This window comes from Balaenoptera musculus, chromosome 17, assembly GCF_009873245.2.
Source record: "Balaenoptera musculus isolate JJ_BM4_2016_0621 chromosome 17, mBalMus1.pri.v3, whole genome shotgun sequence".
In the NCBI taxonomy this organism is placed as follows: Eukaryota; Metazoa; Chordata; class Mammalia; order Artiodactyla; family Balaenopteridae; genus Balaenoptera; species Balaenoptera musculus.
The window spans coordinates 59,654,591-59,671,835 of record NC_045801.1 but is presented as its reverse complement, the minus strand read 5'-3'; positions in this window follow the sequence as shown (position 1 = coordinate 59,671,835).

Genomic DNA, 17,245 nt, shown 5'->3' with positions numbered 1-17,245 from the left:
TTTAAGAGCTATGTGTAGAGGTACATCACACTTTTATCGTATTCTTAATAGCTGCAGTAAATTTTTATTAGTTTTTTTAAAATTAAGTCATAGGGATAAAAAAATCTGTGAGTTATAATGAAATAGTTTTAATAATATGTATCCTTAATAGACAATAATTAATTGGGATATGTATGTGTTGGAGGGGGTTTAGTGGTTAGTATTTGTAAAGGATGACCTTGCTGTGGTTTGTGAGGCCTCCAAAGCAATTACTGTAGAAACCAAGATGGAAAACAATGGCATAAAGCAGATAGAACTGCTTGACTTAGTCCAAATCACAGACCTTGCTCAGCAGCATTAGATGACAGTTAACTTTTAATGAGGGATGACAAGGGGTAATTAAATCTTGACATACAATTATGAAAGAAAATATCAGGTAACAATCTTGCTATGCAATATAAAAGAAGAAAAGACATTTTCTGAAAACTTGCCTGATGCTCTGTCATCTGAAACTATTCTTTATGAGTGCAGGGTGAAGGTCAAAGAGGTATCTCAACTCCATCAATCCTTTGGACAGTTACAAATGACCTTTCGCTTTCCATAAGACATTCAATATTCTGAATTGGAGGGATACATTTTTCTGTGTTTAGAAAATGGCAAAATTGAAACCTTTCCTATTGCAGGAGGCTCACTTTTGTTGACTCTCTTGGACAGCCTGTTCATTCCCCAAAGCTTGTTCAAGCTATGATCTCATTTGCATTAACTACCTAATCTAGAGAAAAACGTCAATTTGATATTGTGTGTCTGAAAGTTTTCTACTTGCTGAATAACTTTTGCTCAAGCTTTAAAAACCCAACATTGGCCTATTAGAGAATGATAATACTTCCTTTAAAATACTTGAGCGATTTTTAACTTCAGAGAAGTAATCCAAGAGTTTTGCATTTACATTAGAAAGCTAATAAGGGGAATGGAAGCAAGATTTTAATTCTTGAACTTTTCCCCTCTCTGATAGTCTTAAAAAATAGTTACTTTTTAGTAACATTTTAAATACTCCAAAAAGTTCCAGTTCAGAAATAAGACTCTTCTTGCTCTAATGAATTCAGATTTTTATAATACTCAATTTTTCTTATTTTTCCATATAAAAGGTCACAGTAATCAAGCTGTCATCAACTTATGTAATATATAACAGTACAGCTACTGGCTAAAATTACATGTATAAGTACCTTAAGATAACACAAGACTTATACTATGCTTATGAATAAGTGCTTTGTGACATGTAGTTACAAAGTTATAAGCATTAAAAGTGCATGTGACACAAGTTCAAAGAGTAAGGTATTTTATTTTTTACTTATTTACTTCATTATTCCTTTAATATAGAAGAATTGGGTCTCTCCTACAAGTTAGAGACTGTTCTAGGCAATGAGGATACAGCCAGTGTACAAGACAAACAGTATCTCAGTCCTTGTGGAGGTTCCATTGTGAAGAGAGGAAGAAGTATATAAGCAAATACATAAAAAAAATCATTCCAAATACTGTGAAATCCACTGGAAAAAACAAACCAAAGTAATGGATAGACAAATGGAAACTGGAGCAGAGTACTTTTTACACTGTGTGGTCAGGAAAACTTTGAATAATTTGTATATTCTTGACTGCCAGGCTATTAAAATTGTGAAACAAATATATGTAATTTAATGAGTAACTGACTGAGGTTTTGGTCACTGAGTGCATTCTTCCCAAAGCCATTTCTCCAGCTGAACCATTCATACTGATTTTAACCTATATTCATTATTTATTCTTCTAAAAGGGAAAGGTAGTTTTTGATCATTGACTAATCTTACGGAAGATTACAGAAATGCTTACTTCCTTAAATTGTTGTATTTTCTGCAATACAACTGTAACAAAATTAATATTTTTTTGTGAGATAATTTTCTAAGTTTAATTATGGAAGAAGTTAATATAACAGCTGGTTGTTTTCATTTTCTAAATGTTGTCTTTATGTTTTTTGTAAATTATAGAATTTGGAAAATAATTATACAATTATTCAAAATTCCATCATATAGTGTACAAAAGAGTATGCATTGTTCTAAAATGGTCTTTTTTGACAGTTACATGATAATTATGTCCTCTACTCTTGGATTTCTATATAATATTAAAGGTTTACTTCTGAGAGGCAGAGAATAATTTTTTTTTGGTCAATAAACAGATACAGACAACTAAAGATAACCCAAAAAGAATTAACAAAGCAAAAATAAAAATAAAACTGGATAAATTATTTATGATGGTTGATATTCTTAATACATTTAAAAATAGTTTTGAAATTTAATTCAAGGGAAGTAACTTTACTCTCTGAGTTGTGATTCGTTCCACTCAGAATCTAGTTGGTTTCATGTTAGTTGATGCAAAGATTTTGTAGAAATATGGATGCAGTTCTGTTCCTTGTCTCACCTGAGAGCAAACATTTAAGTTTCAGTGGCAAACCTATCAAGAGTTAAGAAAAATAATAAACTTCAGATTTAAAACTTAGTTGTAGCAAGATCTATTTTCAGCAGGAAAACAAGTAACTCACCTTTTTATACTTCAGAATTCCACTTATAAAATTGACTTCTAACCTACAAATAATTGTTTTAATTTTTGCACTTTATAAAATGAGATACAAAATATTTTATTCCCAACTCAGACTCACGTGAATCAGATCTTTGCTAGTATCTGACTTTTCTAATTGGTTCAAGGATAAAAATTATAAGGTGCAAGCAAAACAGGAAGAGGTCTGGGATCTCCAATGCCTCTCCGCATGTTCTACCTGCTGTGTTAGAACGCACTCCAACCAGGATAACCTGTGAGATCTTTAATAATATGTACAGGCACATCATTAACACAGAAGGAGTGATTTTGGTCATGAAATATCTTCATCTTATACTTAGTTACATAGATTACATAATATTCTGCATGGAACCCTAAGGATTCATGCCAGGTGAATTTGCAGATTCCAGATTTGGTTACCATCAGCAATCCTAGCCATGTTGGTAGGTCCTGTATATTCATAGATAGGGATTCTTCTGTTAGCAAATACCAACTTTTCTTTCACCAAGAGGTCTATCATTCGTCTGTTTAGAAGATTTGACTGTGTCAAATTCTTTCTATCCCTGGGACATCAACCCTCTTCACCCAGAAGAAAATGTAAAACACAGCTTCCGTTTAACCATTTACTTCCCATGAGCAAACGAGTATACTTATTTCAAATTATTCATTTCAGGTTCACAAACATTGGTAGAGGAGCCACTTTTAATCTGTGTTTATGAGGAGTATTTCCACCAGCAAGCATCAATGAGAAGATGAAAGACACTTTGCATACCCTACTACACTCCTCCTGCTAAACAAGAAGAAACCCTAGCTCCATCTGCAAATAACAAGGATAATAGCCAATGGATCATTGCAATGGAATCATTGATACAAATCATAGAAAGTAGTTTCATTACTGCTTCTCTATACACAATTTGAAATTAATGAAAAATAAAATAAAGAAAATAATTTCATCCAGTTACATTTCTCTGTAGTTGAATAAAACCTGAGAGAGAGTGCATATTGGTTAGGGATCCAACTCTGCATTCACAGTGCCTGGATTAAAATCTGGAAATTTATTCAATCTCTGATTGCCTTCATTCCCTCAACTATAAGATAAGGAATATAATTGTACTTTATTTATAGTGTTATTGTAAGAATTAAATAATATATGTAAGGCCTTTAAAAGCAGGTATTCTCAGAAACAATACCAGCTAAACCATCATTTCCATCATCCAAGTTGTGATTGTGCTGTAAGACTTGCTTTATTCAGTTTTTCTATTTTAATAGACAATTATCAAGATGCAATTATACTCAGTTAACTTATTCTCACATTATTTGCATGCTACTGTTATGTTTCTTAAATTTGTTTTTTATGTTACTATTGTACTAAAATTTAGTTCTCATTAACTGTAATGGGTTAATGGCTCTAATGTCATTAATTAAAACATAATGATAAAATGTTAAGATAAACATCTAACGTAAAATAATATTGCAAGCTTAAATAAGAACAGACTTCAGTAAAACTATGGATTGTGGATTTCTGTTACGACTTTGCAATGAGCATAGGCTATAATTATCTTCCACAAGTAGCTGAAAAAGAAACAAAGCACAAATTAATAAATACAAAATTAGTATCAAAATACTAGTATCTTATCAAACTAATAAGCTGTTTACACCATGTCCAGTGTGTTTTTGCCTTAAAATGTTAATGAGTTGCATCTTCATTTTCAAAGTATAGTTTCTAGTAATATGATGGAGACACCCCAGAATACTTCCAAAATGCTTTCCTATATTAAATGAATGTTGTCCAAAAAGGTAGAGACCAAAACTACAGCAGCATTTTTCAAAGTTGCATTTTCTGTAACAAAAGAAGAATGATACAGTATTTCTGAGAACTTCATAAAGCTAGTGCAAAGTAAATGACAAACGTGGCCAGTGAAGAAGGTCTATTGGTTATCTGCAAAATCCCTTTGCCAAGTAGCACTGTGGTACAGGGTGTAATACCAAAGGCATATATAACAGGAGAGGACAGCATGGAGTGGATGCAGATATTTCTCTTTACAGGTGGATGACTCCATCAAGAAAAAGAGTATGAACTTCTCTTAGCAATTTGCCATAATATATGGAGAAAAATAATATGTGACAGAATGATATTTTTTTCTTTTATAACTGGAAAGTCATGTTCAAAGAGAGGTTTGCTTTTTTTAAAAATTTGGTAGAAGTATGGATAATTATTAATACTTTTATTTTGGAGTCATTATGCTGACTGAGAAATGTACTTTTAATCAGTTCTAATGAAGCAGCAATCACTGAAAAAGAGTCTGCTCTAAATGAAATTTCCAAGTGGTCCTCCAAACAGAATATTCGGAAGGTGCCAACAGGGCTTTTTACTATGATTTTAATATTAAAAGAAATAGTAAAATTAGTGTATTAGAAATGGACTAAGTTCCAGTCACAGCTAACTAGAGAACATTTTTCTGCTTTCAGAGAGTTCAAGATTTTACTTTTCCATTCTGAAACATGCATCTTGTGAAAAATCTTTGTGCTGGTTTGTAAAATGGATAAAACAAACATTTCTTTGTGACATTAATACTGTTAGAAAGTTCTATTTCCATGATAGTACATCCAAGTGACATAACTCAGTGATAAATGCATCAACTTAAAATGCCTTAATTTATCAACCTAGGGTCAAAAAATTTATTATGTTTTTAATGTTGACAATTACATTTTGGCATTTTAAGGAGATAAGCAAATAACTTGATCAATGACAATGTAACTCTTCCAAAAATTCTATTTTTCTATTTCTGGAGTAAAAAAATAAAAATATACACACACACACATACACGCACACATATATATGTATATATTAGTTATCAATTGCTAATAACAAATTACTACACACCTAGCCCTTTAAAATTTCACATACTTATCTCAGTTTTCACAGATCAAGAGTTCAGGCAAAGCTTAACTGGGTTCTCTGCTTAGAATCTCAGAAGGCTGCAATCAAAGGGCCAGCCAGGCTGTGTTCTTATTTGGAGGCTTGACCTGGGAAAAATCTGATTTAAACTTACTCAGGGTGTTGGGGGGATTTATTTTCTGGTGGCTGAATGATTGAAGTCCTGGTTTTCTTGCCAGCTGTCAGCCAGGGACTGCTCTCGGTTCCTAGAGACCATCTTCAGGTCCTTGGCTTGTGGTCCCCTCCATAAGCCATCTCACAACATAGGAGCTCACTTCTTCAAGGCTAGCAGGACAATCTCTCTTTTGATTAACTTAAAGTCAACTATTAGGGACCTTTATTATGTATGTTAAATAACTTCACTTTGCTGTATAATATAACCCAATCATAAGAGTTAAACTTGGTCACTTTTTCAATATTCTATTAGTTTGAAACAAGTCACAGCCCAGATTCAATGGGAAGAGATTGCACAAGATGTAGAGATGAGGGCATGGTAATCATCTTAGAATTCTACCTATCAATATATTACGGGATGTATTAAAAACTGCACCCTTTAATATTTCAAAGTCATGAATTCAGCATACATTGTTCCCAGTTGGATATTACTCCATAATTTCTGGATAAGTTTTCCTCTTCAATATCTTTAACTCTCTGAAAGACTTAACCATGGTTTATTGCTGTTAACTATTGTGACCTAAAATTGTGAATTGGGATTCTCTAACTCTAATAACAGAGTATATAGCTACCACTAAACAATTTTGAGTAAGTTAGTCCCAGAAACTGTCAAATATCTGAGCTTAGGTAGCTTTATAAACATCAAAAATTTAGAAAGGCTTGGAATAGAAAGTAATACAAATATTTGCAGGGAGAACTATGAGAATAAACAATTATGAAGACATAAGTGGCTGTTTTTCCAATTACATTTTCTCTATAAACAAATAATGTGTGTTTATGCTCTTACCCTTTTTAAAAAATACGTTGTTAATTTTTTCTTATTTAATTGTAATGAATCTATACATATGGAGTAGTAGTTCATCTTTTATTTTCTACTTTTCATTTTGATTTACTTTTAAATTCAATTTTTATTAGGTCAAATATAGAGATATACGTACATAATATGTCTTATAGTAACAGATAATATTAACAGAAAATATTAATGAAATAAAAGTGATGATCCTGATACAGTTCTCACATATCAGCTTTAATAAATGGAAAGAGAAGGTAAGAAACCAGTAGAGATAAAATATACTTTTCAATAACAGCTGATAGGAGAATTAGCTGTTTGGAAAATAAAATAAAAATCCAGGGACTTTTCCATTATACTCCATAAAACAAATTTATTTTAAAGGAAAAGAGTTAAATATATATAAAGCACTAAAAAAATCTAGGAAAAAATAAGATTATTTATCTGAAAGAAGTCTTTCTAAGCATATAAATGATGAAAATAAGCAAATAAATGATCAAACAATTTGGGCAAAAAAAATTTAAAACTTCTTGAGTTAAAAAATGTTATACCCAGAATTAAAATAACAGTGGAGAAAATAAAAACAAACTAATTGCCTTAATAGGTCTAGATTTCTTGTAATTCAATAAGGAAAATTCTAACAATACCAGTAAACAATAATAAAGATCACAAACAGCGTTATGTTTTTCCATGAGTTTAAATTGTCATAATATTTAAATTATTTTTTCATGCAAGTCATATGTATTACTATTTCTTCCTAATATTTATATATCATTTTGTCCATTTATTTAATTGCACCAGCTAACATAAAAACACTAAATAAATGGAGTTGATAAGAGAAATATTAAATAGTAATTCTTCATTATACTTTTTCATTTTTTCCATGTCCTTCAGATAATTTAAGTTTTCAACTCTTTCTGGTCTATTTGAGTAATATATAAACTCTTCCACTTTCTGTTATTTTCATATTTATTAACACTGTGTTATACAAATAATTCTCTTTTAATTCATTTAATCTCCTCTGTAACTGATGTTCTTTCTCAACTGGTATTTTTAGGTTTTTTTTTTTTTTAATGTACCAACAAACAAATTTTGTTCTTATAGTAATACTATATATTTCCTGAATTTTTCCCAAGAACCCAATATTGAAACGCATTTATCAAATTTATTGTTTCTCTGATTTTTAATTATAACGTTCTGCCTTTTTCCTCTCGTTTTATTTAGCTATTTTCTAATTTCTTGAGTTGAATGTTATATTTATTTTCAGTGTTTAAAGGCTAAGTATAACACAGATCCAGATGACATTTTTTTTTTAAGAATTTATACTTTTCCAACAGTTTCAGATTCACAGAAAAATTGAGAGGAAGGTACAGAGATTTCCCATATACCTCCTGCCCCACATAAATAGCCTCCCCCATTAACAGCATTCCCCACCAGAGTAGTACATTTGTTGCAAATGATGAACCTACCTTGACATTTTATAATCACCCAAAGTCAACAGTTTACATTGGAGTTCAGTCTTGGTGTTATAAATTCAATGAGTTTGGACAAATGTATAATGATATGCATTCATCATTATAGTATCATACAGAGTATTTTTACTGTCCTAAAAATCCTCTGTGCTCTGCCTATTCATCACTCTTTTCCTCTTACCCAACCCCTGGCAACCTCTGATATTCTCTTACTGTCTCTGTTGTTTTTCCTTTTTAAAAATGAAACACTACATACCATGAAATGGTATGAAATGAAAGGCTACATACCATATAGCCTTTTCAGATTGACTTATTTCACTTAGTAATATGCATTTAAGGTTTCTCTATGTCTTTTCAGGGCTTGATAATACATTTCTTCTTAGCACTGGATAATATTCCATTGTCTGAATGTACCACAGTTTATTTAACCATTTATCTGCTGAAGTGTATCTTGGTTGCTTCCAAGTTTTGGCAATTAGTAATAAAACTGCAATAAACATCTTTGTGCAGGATTCAGGATTGCTGGATTATGTGGTAAGAGTATGTTTAGTTTTTCAAGAAAACTCTTCCAAAACGGCTGTACCATTGCATCCCCACCAGCAATGGATGAAAGTTCCTGTTGCTCTACATGCTCACCAACATTTAATGTTGTCAGTGTTCCAGATTTTGGACAGATGTGGAGCATCTTTTCACATGGTAATTTGCCATCTGTATATCTTTGGCGAGGTGTCTGAAAAGAAAGTATAAATTCTTTAAAAGAACTTTACAGACACCTCTAATAAGATTTTTTCCTTATTGTTGAGTTTTAAGAGTTCTTTATATATTTTGGGTAACAGTTTTTTGTGTGTTTTTTTAAAATCAGAGATGTCTTTTGTAAATATTTTGTCCTCATTCATGACTTCTCATTCTCTTGAGATAACTTTCACAGAAAATAAGGTTTTCATTTTAATGAAGTCCAGCTTATCTATTATTTCTTTCATGGATCATGCATTTGATGTTGTATCAAAAAAGACATCAACTTTCTCAAGGATATCTAGGTTTTGTCCTATGTTACCTTCTAGGAGTTTTTTAGTTTTGCATTTTACGTTTAGGTTTTTCACCTACTTTGAGTTAATTTTTTGGGAAGTGTGTAAGGTATGTGTCAAAAGTCATTATTTGCATGTGGATGTCCAGTTGTTCAAGCATCATTTGTAGAAGACTATCTTCGCTCCATTGTATTGCCTTTGCTCCTTTGTCAAAGACCAGTTTTCTGTATTTATAGGGGTTTATTTCTGGGCTCTCTCTTCTGATTCATTGATGTGTTTGCCTTTTCTTTCACCAGTACCACACTGTCTTGATTACTGTAGCTTTATTGTGAGTCTTAAAGTTGGGTCAGTCCACCATCTTTGTTCTTCTCTTTCAATAATGTATTGGCTATTCTGGTTCTTTTGCCTGTCCATATAAACTTTAGAATCAATTTGTTGATGTCTACAAAATAACTCACTGAGATTTTGATTGAGATTGCATTTAACCTATAGATCAAATTGGGAAGAACTGACATCTTGACAATATCAATACCTTCCAATCTAAGAACATGGACTATACTTCATTTATTTAGTTCTTCTTTGATTTTTTCACCATATTTTTAAAGTTTTCCTCATATAGATCTTGTTCATATTTTGTTAGATTCACAGCTAAGTATTTCATTTGGGGAGGTATTAATGTAAAAGATATCGTGTTTTTAATTTCACATTCCACTTTTTCTTTTCTCATTTATAGGAAAGTGTTTGACTTTTATATGTTGACCTTGTATTTTCCAATTCTTCCATAGTCACTTCTTAGTTCCAGAAGAAATTTTTTTGTAAATTCTTTCAGATTTTCTACATAAACTATCATGTCATATGTGACCAAAAAAATTTTTTTTTCTTCCCAATCTAAACACTTTTTCTCTTCTTGTCTTGTCTTATTGCATTAACTAGTACTTCCAGTACAATATCAAAATTAACTGGTGAGGGAGGGGAACTCTTGTCTTGTATCTTGGCATGAATATTATAAGCACTTAATTGATTGTCTAGCCATTCAGATTACTGTGCCCTGTGTCCAAGAAGGTGCTGGAGTCTGATGACAAATTGTTGTTTTACTAGTCTATTCAGATCAGAATTTCATTATGATAATATTGTCTTGGGCACATTACAAATTGATTGCATTTTATAATTCTCTCTCCTTGATTGAAATTGTGAAGCATCCCAGTTCTTCAATTGAAGCTCAAGTTATATTTTAATAATACTTAGGAAAAACCCTAGGTCTTATTGAAAATAAGTTTGTAAATTAGCTCTTGAGATAATTACTACTACAGGGTTCAGTCAGTTATTTTACACAGACTTCTAGTATTGTGGTGGCACCCATCTTCAATAATGCCTATCACATTATTGACTCATGAGAACATTTCACATTTTCTAAAATGTGCTATAGGTAATAAAAGCTCAAGATTCTTAGAGGAGGGAGAAGTTTTATTAGTCAAATAAATTTGGAAAATGTCATTCTATATCTCCCTCTTGGAAATTTACAGTGCACGTTAACCTTTTGAAGCTCAGGGAAATACTGCTAGGAGTAAACAAAATTTAACTTTTTACTCATTTTTTTTCCAAATAGAAGACACCATATCTCAGTGATATCCAACAGATTTATTTTTATCTTACCCACATAATTATTTTTATCCAGATAACTTAAAATGGCAAATGGCACAATATTTTTGCTAAAGTTATAACCTAATTTTGTTCTGAATATGGATCACTTTATTTTACAAGTCTCAATGTTTCCTCATTCTCAGTATTGCACCCCATGGATTCTTCTTCCTTACAATTAAGAAAGTGCTTATTTTAAAACTCAGACTCAAATGTGATCATGTCACTCTCATTCTGAAGAATGTCAAAAATGTCAACCATTTTGAATACGATGATGTCGAAAATTGTTAGCATGACATATGTGAACTTTAATGAACCTATGTAATTTTTATCTCTACAAACTTTATTCTTCTTCTGTTTCCCACACAGTGGGTATTAATGGTCAGCTTTCTTCTTTATTCCCCCTTTTCCCTTCCTGAGTAGTCAAATACATTTCTAGGGATATGGGATCTATCTCTCTTCCCTCTTCTTTGTGCCTTTGTACATATATTCCTGAATTCCTCTAAATGTTGATATATTACAAGCTTCTGGGCCAGAACTTCTAAAATAAGTTACCTACATTCAGAGTACAAATGAGATACTGTTCAAAGTAATTATTTTTTTCAAAATATCTCAGCCACTCACTGATATAAAGTCTCTGGATGTGTTTAGTTTATATTCAGGATGATATTTAATATCCATGACAGTCTAACTTAAAATTTCATTACTTCATTCCCTATGAAATGTATGGAGTTGTTGATAGACATAAAGCTAGACTCAATAATAATAATGGAGTATACCTAGCATTTTTGCACTCATTTGCAGAGGACAATTATGTGTATGTACAGAATATTTGCAATACATAGAAAACAATGAATTTATGTATTGTCTAATATATAATTGTAAACATAAAGTTGTTTATTTTAGTAGCACCCTTTCTGCATACTCTAATTCATGTATCATTGAAAAGAATCATGTCTTACAAGGAAGTAAAAGTAAATTCTGGGGGAAATAAAAATTATTTTGCAAAGTAATCTCCAGCTAAACCTAATATTACCAAAAATTTTGTGCTCCCTTATTTTCTACATATTCTCCTTTGTATACTCAATGCCTGAGAGAATACCTATTGTATAGTAGACAGTAAATAGATATGCATTGAATTAATAAATAAATGAATAATGAGTAATTCAAGTTTTGAAAAACAGTGTCTTAAGATGACCTGTTCTTTTGAGGCTTTTTTTCTTCATATCCTCAAAGACAAAGTTTTTAGTGATACTCAACAAATTCTGCTCTAAGTCTTCACTGATTTATTGATAGTTTCTGTTGATTGTAGTACCTCTATCTGAACAGTTGCATTCAAATAAACTGGACCTATTTATTATGAAGAAGATTTATATTACAAGTTGTCAACTGAGTCTTTACAAAGACAGTGGATGTCATGCTCCCTGGTTCAAATTTCTTTTAGAATGAATAATAATATCAGATTTGGTTAGACTAAGAGACATCATTAGTGAATAAGTGGGCGTTTTTTCTATGCATCGCTGTGGTTTTTGTATATGTCAGACAATGTGTTACTTATTGTGTGTTCTTTAAATTCATACAACAACCATAAGAAGAAGAAAATATCTCTTCATGACTGTGGAAACTGAAGCTTGGAGTTGTTAAATAAATAGTATAAAGGTATCAACTAAGGGGTAGCAAACTTAGAATTTGAAACCAGAAAATCTCTCTCTAGAAGCTGTGTCTTAAAGTAAATACTACACTATATTTCCTGCCTCGGGGAAAGTCCTTCATATTCTTTCTCAAAGTAAATATGGTATCTGGCATGGTATCTGGCACAGAGTAGGTGCTCAAATAATTTGTTGGAAAAAAATGCTTAATCTAATGTAAAGTCTGCTATAACTAAGCAAATACTGGGAATACAAACTCATTTTTTATAATAGGAAGGATGTAGAAATTCTGTACTAAAATGACTTCAGATATTCTTTTTAGCTCTTTATGGATGTATAAGATTTATATAATTGGCAGAAAAATGGAATGAACTTATTATCATGAAACTTTTTTAATCCAATGCCACCTAGATGGATACGTAAGATATTCAAGTTTAAATATTTGAACAGTATTTTAAAAATATGTACTGCAATTATATGAGAAAGTAATACAGAGCTTTCACCCTACAAATTGTTTTCAAAGTTCTTTTTAATATTGAAATATTTACCACTGCATATTTTACATAATCTATTCAAAATTTACAGGATTCAAATTCTACACATCCTCTCCTAAATTTGTACCAATCATTGACACCATTTAAAGAAAACAAGAGTCTTACAGGTAATCTAAACCTTTTAAGGCTCATTCCTATTTACTTTCTTTAACAAATTCAATATGCATATTTATACCATAACAATCTTAAATTATACATTTTTCCATCCAAAAATTGTCCCTGCTTGCCCATACAGTCTTCATTTTTATATTCTATCGATACCATACTAGCACTTTTTCACAAACATGTGAAGCTCTTACAGTCTTTATTTCACCCCCTTTCCACAGGTCCATTTCAAATTCAGTTAGTACAATTAAATGTTTTATTTATAATGTTCTTACTCCTTATGTAAAATATGCCTATAAAGATTTTGAACTAACAGAGGGAATTCACTCACTCTTCCCATAATTCCTTCCAGGAGCTGGAATACCAATCTTCTTTAGTCATCATAACCCCTTTAAGTATATTTCATAAACTTAATTTTTTTCAATCTATAAATATTTATATATTTATAAAATAAATCCAACCCTTTTGAGATCTGCAAAGCTGCTTCAGATCTGTACATGTTTCAAATATTTGTCCTGGTAACACTATATATTCTTTCAGATCACACAATTATTTTGTATGAGGGGCTGAAGACACTCAACTTTTAAATAAAAAGGAACAGATTAGACTTTGCTATTGAAGGTATAAATGACAACCAGTCCATAAAAGACACAATCAACAACTAAGAAATACAATTAATCTTGGAAGGCATTCATAAAAATAATTATTTAAAAAGAAATTTAAAGCAAGCAACCACTCTCCTCCACTTCCTGCTTTATAACATTCTTTTACTTGATTTAAATTTTTCTTTCTTTGTTCTGATAATATTTCCTATGCTTATTTTTTAAAGTTATGCGAAATATGTTTTCTCTGTCTTAGGTCAATAGTTCTAACAGAAAATAACCCAAGAGGTAAAAAAAAAAAAAAAAAAAAATTACACATATCTCTACACAACTATGTCTGGAAACAAAGTATTTAAATCATGTTAAAAACCATAGGCACAAATGAAAATGAATAAAATACGGATACACATTTCAACATGCATGAAACTAATAAACATTATGCTGAGTGAAAGAAGCCAGTCATGAAAGAACACATATTATATGATTCCATTCATGTGAAATATCCAGAAAAGGCAAATCTACAGAGACTAAATAGGTTATTGTTTGCCCAGTACTGAGTGTAGGAATGAAATGTGGCTGCAAATGAGCACAAAGTTTCCTTTTAGGATGATGGGTATGTTCTAAAATTAGACTGTGGTATAGTTGTACAATTTTATAAGTATACTAAAATTCAATGAACGGTACATTTGAAATAGATCAATTTTATGATATGTAAGTTATATCTCAATAAAAGGCGTATCGTCTTCCAACCCAGAAAGTCGTATATGAAGAAAGGCATTAGCGCTCCAGTGACTGTGGAAAAAAATGTTGATCTAGAAGTAGAATGCAAAAAAAACCTAGTATTTCAATGTAAATTTCTCTAACTTAAGCTTTCTCCTTGATTCATGCTTGATCATATTCTCAGCTGGAAATGGTGACATTGAAATTATAGATGAACACCTTGAAGCTATTGAGTAGAGATTGAATCTCAAAGGTTTTAAGGTGAAACTCAATATTTAATATGAAAAGTTAACCACCTGATGTTCTTAGAGGGTAAAAAAGCTATTTTTAAATTATCACACTTTTTCCCTTTTTTATCAGTGAAATAAAAACTTTTAAAACTTTCATTGTTGCAAGAGGGAAGAGATATGGGAACATATGTATATGTATAACTGATTCACTTTGTTATAAAGCAGAATCTAACACACCACTGTAAAGCAATTATACTCCAATGAAGATGTTAAAAAAAAAATCTTTTATTGTCCTTAGCATCAATATTATAGTTGTATTTTCTTATCTGTTGTCTGCAGAGAGCTCAGAATATAAGGGAAAATAGATGTGCTGATACTGCGTGATACTGTGTAAGGATTGCATTCCACTACTTAGTTTGTGAAAACTCATATCCTAGTTTGCTCTGGCAGGTAAGCTAGTATAAACTTAGGGAATGGATGAATAGATGATGGAGTGGACTAGGGGCTAATGTGGCAGATAGTTGTGGAGGTAGCTGAAATAATGTTTTTGAAATACCTTTAATTTCTCAAACCAGGTGTCCCATGGATATAAGGTACTGGATCTGATTGTACAGTAATTTAACTCTATAGTGAGAAAATTGCTCACCAAAATGGGGTGAATTATCTCTTCCCGAAATACGAAGGTTCCAGTGCACTAATGTACTGGAAGTGATTATTTACCAAACGTCATTCTGATCCTTTGAAGTTAATCCAATTCACATGGTTAAAATGTGTATATCTAGTGACTATTTACATTGGCTAATACCATCTTTTCATGTTTAAATTTATATTTAAAATATTTGTGTCAGTGGATTTGTGTAGCTGCTGTTTTACAACCACTGGACACATGCATAGTAAAAAAAATGAAAAATGTTAATAATCAGGTAGGTTTTTTTCTCTTTATACTTTTGAAATGAAGTTTTGCACCAGACTTTAAAAGTTAACAATTGCTACATTGGCAGAAATTAAAAAGCATAAAAAATGAAAAAAGATCTTCCATAGAAAATATCTGGTTACTTGTTTCTCCATAAAATTTGCTGGCTGGGAGTGTCAATTGTGTTAATGGAGAGAGCAATTTGAAGCTGTAATCAGGATTAAGCCTCCATAAGACTCTTCATTTTTCTTTTCCATTTGATGACAATTTTCTGTAATTAATATCAGTCCTTTTTCACATCAACCAACTGCCTTGATATTACAAATAGAACATTGTGCTGTGGCTTTAGGTAAGGAGTAAATTAAGAACAGATGAATTCTTAATAACAGTCTTCTCTCACAAAATGTTCAAGATTATAAAACAATATGAGGAAATAATCACTGAAGATGTGAAAATACACACGGAAAAATTTACCTTAAAAATGGTGATTTTTCTGAAATTCTATTAATTTAAGTTCATCTGGACCTTTATATTTACATGGGCATGCCAAGGGATCTAGAAAATGCATTGCAATATATAAGGATCAGGTTCATGTACATTTATAGATGAATATACATCTATTTTAATACTAGAAATAAGATTAAAAATGGACATGGTAAATCAATTGAATTTTAAACTTTTAAATCAGGTTATTAGTCATGAACATGTAAAATTAACTCTAGTTTGTACAAGTACAATAAACTCATAAGAAATTTCTAGTTTTTTGTTTTTGTTTTTGTAGGAAACAAAAGAATGAAAACTTATACATTAAATTATTGCCAATGGTTATGTCCCATCAGACTATAGGGAAAAAAAATCATGTTTATGCATATTTCTTTTCTTTTCACTCATTAATAGCTTATTCTTTATTTCTGTATGATACATATATTTCTCTGTTGTTTTTAAAGTAAATAAATGTATTCAAAATAAAACTGCTGTGATCATTCTTATTTGGAGAACTTAGAGGCACAAAACAGTAGAAATATGAGTTTTAAATTAAACAATTCTTTTTTTTTTCTTTTATCGAAAATCAAATAGTTAATGATTCTAAATCAGATAGTTATGCTTTGAATGGATCTAAGTGGTTCTTCATTCTGGGAAATATAAGTCTACCCTTTAGTGCATAAATGGAATTAAAGTTATTAACAAATCAACTATAACTAAAATAAAATAGAATGATGCAAAGTGATCAAATTGTAGTGATACAAATATGAAAAATAACATTTAATTCTTATTAACAGCCAGAATATGAATATCCTGTCTCTCAGTTTTCTTTCAGTGAAATGGGGATATTAACCCTGACCACTGACCCAGTCAATATCATACACATTAACAAAAAAGTTAAAAATTAGGGTAATAACGCTGCAATTCAAACAAGTACCTCCTGGAACCACAGAATGGAGTAACGAAATACATAATGGAGTGGTGTTCTCCCTGAAAAATTCAATTTTTCCTATTGTGGCAAAATAAAGATATCTCTTTTAAAAAAGAAAAAAAAAATCACTCAAAACTAAAAGCCTTCCTTTAAAAACAAACTCTCTCCCCTCCATACAGACAGTAACTTCCCCACTTAAAATTTAATAATCCTTAAAATATGGCTTTTTATTATGTTCATTAAATAAGAATGATCAACATAAGAAAAAAGATATGACTGGGTTATCTCATAATAGTTCCCAAATAAATTTTACCTTGCATGGTAGCAAATCTTTAGAAAATTAACATTCACATAAGCACAGTAAATCTTTTGTTATCTGAAGTTATACGACCCTTTCGGAAGTGACAATGATGATTCGTTAACTAAAACTGTTTTTTTAAAATTGTTTAATGCTGTCATCTG